This window comes from Podarcis pityusensis, assembly GCF_964106645.2.
Source record: "Podarcis pityusensis genome assembly, chromosome: 1".
NCBI lineage: Eukaryota > Metazoa > Chordata > Lepidosauria > Squamata > Lacertidae > Podarcis > Podarcis pityusensis.
The window spans coordinates 12,234,619-12,240,618 of record NC_138028.1 but is presented as its reverse complement, the minus strand read 5'-3'; the positions used below and the strand labels follow the sequence as shown (position 1 = coordinate 12,240,618).

Sequence of the window (6,000 nt, the reverse complement as noted above, 5' to 3'; positions counted from 1 at the left end):
GGTGGGGAGAGAAGCACAATTCGCTTTTGAGTGAAGGAGGATTGTGTGTGTATGCTCTGAGTAAATAAATGCATGCGAGTGTATCGAGTGCTCTGTGTATGTGAGAGCTCAGAGCAAGCGCATGTGTATGTCTTGAGTGTGCTGTGTGTGAAGCTGCTGAGTAAAGCCTATGCATGTTTTGAGAATGCTGAGTAAGCGCATGCGTGTGTGTTGAATGTGTCAGTGTGCTGAATAGGTGCACGCGTGTGCTTTGGGCGTGTTGCGTGCGAGAGAGTGCACGTTTCGAGAGCTGGTTTTGCTGAGCAAGCGTCTGAGTTTGGAGGCACGTGTGAAGTGTTCAGCGTGTGCTGGATGCGACAGTGTGCTAAGTGCATGCGTGTGCCGCGTGTGCATGTTGGGGGTGGGTGGGTTGAGAGAGTGCTGAGCGGGCTGTTGTGTCGCGTGCGCTGAATTGCCCGAGGAAGCGCATGCATGCAACGCGCGGGTGTCTTTCCAGCGTCCTGGGAAGGAAAAAAAAACATTGCATGGAAACTGGGAGTGGAGCGTGCCGGGCAGTAGGACCCCGCGGGCGAGAGCCGGCGTGTGTGTGTTTGTGCGCGTGAGCGTGTGAGTGCGCGCGCGAGTGACTCAAAGAGGGGAAAGGAAGGGAGTCTGGAGGAACTGGGAGCAGCAGCAAAAGCAGCAGCAGCAGCGGCGGCCGCAACGGCAACGGCAACGCGTCGAGCTCGCGACGCCCGGGCAGCCGCGCTGCTCCGAGGAAGCCCCGCAGGAGAGACCAGGAGCCGCCGGCCGCCTCCCCATTCATAGCCCTCGCAGGCGGGAGCTCAATGGGCTGATTCCCTGCGAGACCAGCAAGGAGGAGGCGGCGGCGGCGGCGCCCGGCAGCGAGCAGCAGCAACAGCAGCCCGCCTAGGCCTCGGCTCCGGCCAGCCGCTCCGCTTGCACCCTCCCAGGCATGTAAGTGGCCGCCGGCGTCCCCGGGCCTCGGATGGGGAGGGAGCAGCCGCGGGGCCTTGCTCAGCCCCCTTTGGCTTGTGTGTGCGCGCGCGCGTGTGGGTTTTTTGGGGGGGGCGCCCCATTTTTTTTGGTGCATTGTCTGGAGCGCCTGTTCGGAGCGGCGCGGCGCTCTCGCCCTTTCTCCGAGGCGGCTTGTTTGCTTGCAAACCTCCCGCTGCAAAAGTGACCCTCCTTTGCAGGCCTTAGATGAGATATGTGTGTGTGTGTGTTTTCTCTAAATAATATCTTGAAATATCCTTTTTTTTGTGCATTGCAGTGGCGGCGGCGGCGGCGGCTCCCTTTGCTCCTGCCTGCAGATGCGCCTGGGCTTTGGAAACGCCTGCTCCCCAAAAGCGAGAGGGGTGGGAGAAGAGAGGAAGGAGGGGAATGGGCTCTTTGTGCGTGCCTTTGGGGTGGGGTGCGCGCTGGGGGGGGGGGCTTCTCTCCCTGTGGAAAAAACTTGCACCTTTCCCAACCCTCTTTTTTTCCTTTTGGGACCGCTGCGTTGTGGGGTGTCAGGTGGGTGAGGGGTCTTGTGGTGGGTCCTGGGTTTGCACCCTCCATTTGCTTTACTCTCTCTAACCCGCCCCCCCCTTCTTTCCTCTATGCGGTGTTTGTTTACCTCAGGCTTCTCCATTGCTGCCCACAGCTGTTGGAGGAGGAAGGAGGTTTTCAGGTCCCTCCTCCTTCCACTTCTGAGATAACTGGGTCTCGTGCCCTACCCACCAGCAATGTATACGCTTTCCAGGCGTTGGATTATTTTATATTTCTTATAACACCCCCCCCATCCTCACAAACCCAGTGCCATAAAAAGCAGGCCTTTGCCACCCCCACCTTCTCATTCGCCAACCGAATCTTTGATGTGAGACAGGCAGGGCTGATTCACACATTATTTTATTTTTACTGTACACCTAAAAAAAGTAACGAGTGAATCACTGGGGGGGGGGACGCTTGACAGAAGAACCCCATCTGCGCCCCCACGTTGGCTGTGGCTCCTCGTGAGGTGTGCAATTCGGTTGCGGACCCCCAGGTCTTTGGACCACTGTAGCCTCCTAATTAGCTTTTGGAGGTAATGAAAATAGCTGGTTTTCTCTCTTAAAACAAAACAAAACAAAACAAAAAGTATGAAGGACTTTAGATTTTTGGCTAACTTGTTCTAAATGGAGTTTCGTTGGGGTTCTCTCCCTCGCTTAACCTGGATTGCTTGCAGCGGATGCTATATAGGTTTTGTTTACTATCTTTCTGCAATATCTAGAAGCTTCATAATACCTGCCTTGGGCACGTTATACCCGAGGTACTAATAGGCCTAAGTGAGTTTCACAGAATCCACTTGGGTGTAACTCTGTAAGATCTGTGGTTTTGTTTCTAGAGCTTGTTCATAGTCTTGTGTTCTTCTGTCCACTCAGGCAGTCCTGACAGCTTCTAGGTACTACTTTGTGCGGACAAACGTAATGCGCAAACTTGGCGGTCCTGCATGAATGTGCCTGAAGCGCAACAGTCGTAGCAGGGAATACTGCTCCATTTCCATGGAGCTGCCTGTTGGACATGAGAAAACCTGAAGTGTTGTGGGATAGAGTGGTGTTGGAGTAGCAGCAGAGAGACACGGGTTCAAATTCTCACTCGGCATGGGACAGCAATGCTGGGTGCCTCTCTCAAGCTAACCTCCTTCGCAGGGTTGTTAATGAGGATAAATTGGAAATTGCTCCCCAAAGAGGCAGGGATGCCCACTGACCTGGATGGCTTTTTAAGGAGAATTAGACAGAGATCAATGCCTCTTGAGTACCAGTTGCTGGAAACTGCAAGGAAGGGAGAGCGTTGGTTGTGTTCAGGTCCTGCTTGCTGGCTTTGTGGCTTGTGGGCCACTGGCCTCATCTTGCCTGCCTTATGTGGGTGGCGGTGGTGTGATGGGCTGCCAGTTCTGCCCCAAGTTTCTTGGAGGAAGGGCTGAATGAAAAAAATAAGTACAGTGGTACCTCGGGTTAAGAACTTAATTCGTTCTGGAGGTCTGTTCTTAACCTGAAACTGTTCTTAACCTGAAGCACCACTTTAGCTAATGGGGCCTCCCGCTGCTGCTGCCACGCCGGCAGAGCATGATTTCTGTTCTCATCCTGAATCAAAGTTCTTAACCTAAGGAAATATTTCTGGGTTAGCGGAGTCTGTAATCTGAAGCGTATGTAACCTGAAGCGTATGTAACCCGAGGTACCACTGGAATAAAGTTACATTTGCCCATGCGAATGCATACTCCAAAGAAAGGCCAGGGACAGGCCTCTACTTATCTGGAGAAAAACCTTGCTGTGTGAGCAGACTATGATTGTTTCTAGATTTTTTGTAAGTGGCAATCCTGTACGCACTTACTTAGGAGAGTAAGCCCTTCAGAACTCGATGGGACGCGCTTCCCAGTGAGGGTAGGGTAGCATTGTTAACACTTTTAGGTCGTTTTGTCTAGGGTAGCATTGTTAATACTTTTAGGTAGTCCCCCCTTTGTCTTTTCTCTGGCATGAGAAAACAAAAGGATGGATCCCTTATTGCATTCTGCGTGTTTGTGTAATCATGTAGTATTTAAAAGTCAGGATCTTTTCCCTTCTTTTTTTCTTCCTTTAAGGCCTGGCCAGGTTAATTATCACCATTGCATTTGTTTACAGGTAAATGTGCTCAATAGCTGTGTTGCCAGTAGCTGTTTAACTTCCATCTTCAAACCCACAATAGTTTGATTTAATTATCTCGGGCCTTTGAATGTATAAAAACCTTTGTGCCAGGAATTACTGCTTTTGGAGTAGGTGAATTTCTGCAGCGGCAATACAGTGGTACCTCGGGTTACATACGCTTCAGGTTACATACGCTTCAGGTTACAGACTCCGCTAACCCATAAATAGTACCTCGGGTTAAGAACTTTGCTTCAGGATGAGAACAGAAATCGGTCTCCGGCGGCGTGGCGGCCGCAGGAGGCCCCATTAGCTAAAGTGGTGCTTCAGGTTAAGAACAGTTTCAGGTTAAGAACGGACCTCCGGAACGAATTATACCACTGTATAAGGAGTTAGGTGTAAGGTGGGGGCAAAGGCATATTAACTCTAAGGAGGTCAAGTCTGTCTGATCTATCTAGATGTGATTTTGGGCAGGAAGAAACAGTGTAATTGGCTCAAGGTCCCAAAGTGAGCTTCATATCCAAGCAGGGGCTTGATTCTGAGTTTTCCCATAGTCCAAGTCCAGTGCGTTATCCATTGTACCACATTGCTGTCTCACATGCAGATGGTTTACCTGGCATGATTAAGCTTTCTCCCTTTATTTGTTTGGGAATGTACAAAAAACCTCCACACTGACCTGAATGAGCCACCTCACTTACCCAGGTTGAGGCAGCTAAATCTCTTCAAGTGTTGGTTTATTTTATAGCATACATATTCAGCTGGTATGCTTTAAGTGGTAAAAGTGGTAAAATAGAAGCATGGCACCGTCGCTTGTGAGCGGGACGCTTTAAGAGCCCCAAACTTCACAGCCATATGCACGGAAGCTACAAAACGTGCTGGGGAGAACCAGCAATGCAATGTGCCTTTTGCAACCTGCCTTGTTGTTTAAAAGTTGCATACTTAACATGAGTTCAAAAAATTAAAAGTGCGAACCCAGCCCTCTACGTTTTCTTCTCAGGCTAGGGAGAATATGGTTTTACTAGGACTAATTACTTTCTCTAGGAGTAATTTTGGGATTAAAAAGATTTATCTTTCATCCTGCCCGAGTAAATAAAAAGCATATGATTTTAATTAAATAGTTCTGCATGCCGCATGTGTGACTCAAAAGCCCCATATACACATAGGCTAGCCTAACCTCCTCGGTGAAGGAAGACCGTGTGGGGATTTCGCATTAGGTGAGCGATGAGTCTTCCCCAACACATGGAGGAGAATTAGGGAAGTCCCGATGCCCACAAACAGCACACAGATACTGTACATAGGAAGTTCTCAGTTGCACATTGTATACTTCCTAGGAAAGGCACCACAACTTGGTGGTAAAGCACATGCTCGCTCTGTAGAAGATGCCAGGTTAAATCCCTTGCACCTGCAGTTAAAAGATTACCTTCTAGCATAGATCAAGACTTTTGCCTGGGACCTCTTAGGACAGTGGTGGCCAAACCTGGCCCTCCAGCTGTTATGGGACTACAACTCCCACCATTCCTAGCTAACAGGACCCGTGGTCAGCGACGATGGGAATTGTAGTCCCAAAACAGCTGGAGGGCCAAGTTTGGCCATCACTGTCTTGAGAGCTACAGCCGGTGGGAGTAGCTGTTATTGGGCTCTGAATGGCCTCACTATGTGTAGTGGAATTCCTATGTTTGTATTACTGCAACTCATCTATACAAGAAGTTTTGCAGAGTTTAGGAAAGTTATTTTCCCTTCCTTCCAGCTGGAAAATTGAGCAAAAACACCTCTTTGCTATTCCAGCATCACTTGTCTTTTTCAAAAAAAATGAAGCCCCACAACTTAGAGCAAGCATGGAGAACTTCAGGCCTGCCACCAAATATAGCCCTCCAAGCCTTTCTACCTGGTCCTTGGAACTTTAAGAAATTCATAGAGTTGGATGGGACTCCAAGGGTTATGTAGTCAGGAATCTCAGCTAAAGCATCCAGGACAGAGGGCCATCTAACCTCTGCTTCAAAACTTCCAAGGAAGGAGAGTCCACCACTTCCCTAGGGAGACCGTTCCACTGTCGAACAGCTCTTACCACCAGAAAGGTCTTCCTAATGTGTAGTCGGAATCTCCTTTCTTGTCCCTAAGCCACACACCCTCACTGGACTCTGCTTTGCATTCTGTGTGTTTTTGGTCTGGCTGGAATGTGCCCTTAAATTCTCACAGTTCCTCTTTGCTTGCCTGGGTGGAGCGTAGAGAGGTATGTGCAGAAAATGCACATTTGTAAAATTCACTTTTTACTCCATCCACCTTTGCCCTTGGACCAGCCCAGCATTGGCATGTGGCCCCCAAATCTTGCCCAGAAGCAGAATGTGGCTCTCTTCCAGCCCT

At 49.7% G+C, this 6,000-nt stretch overlaps 1 protein-coding gene across 2 annotated transcripts in view; it reads left to right on the top strand.

Moving 5' to 3' along the window:
- Window positions 1-486: 486 nt before the first annotated feature.
- AKT1 (AKT serine/threonine kinase 1) overlaps window positions 487-6,000 on the top strand; it is a 117,077-nt gene continuing 111,563 nt past the window's right edge. For both annotated transcript variants that reach the window (XM_080986347.1, XM_080986346.1), the window contains exon 1: window positions 487-957. The gene's annotated coding sequence lies outside the window, so the exon portion shown is untranslated. The remainder of the gene's footprint in view (window positions 958-6,000) is intronic.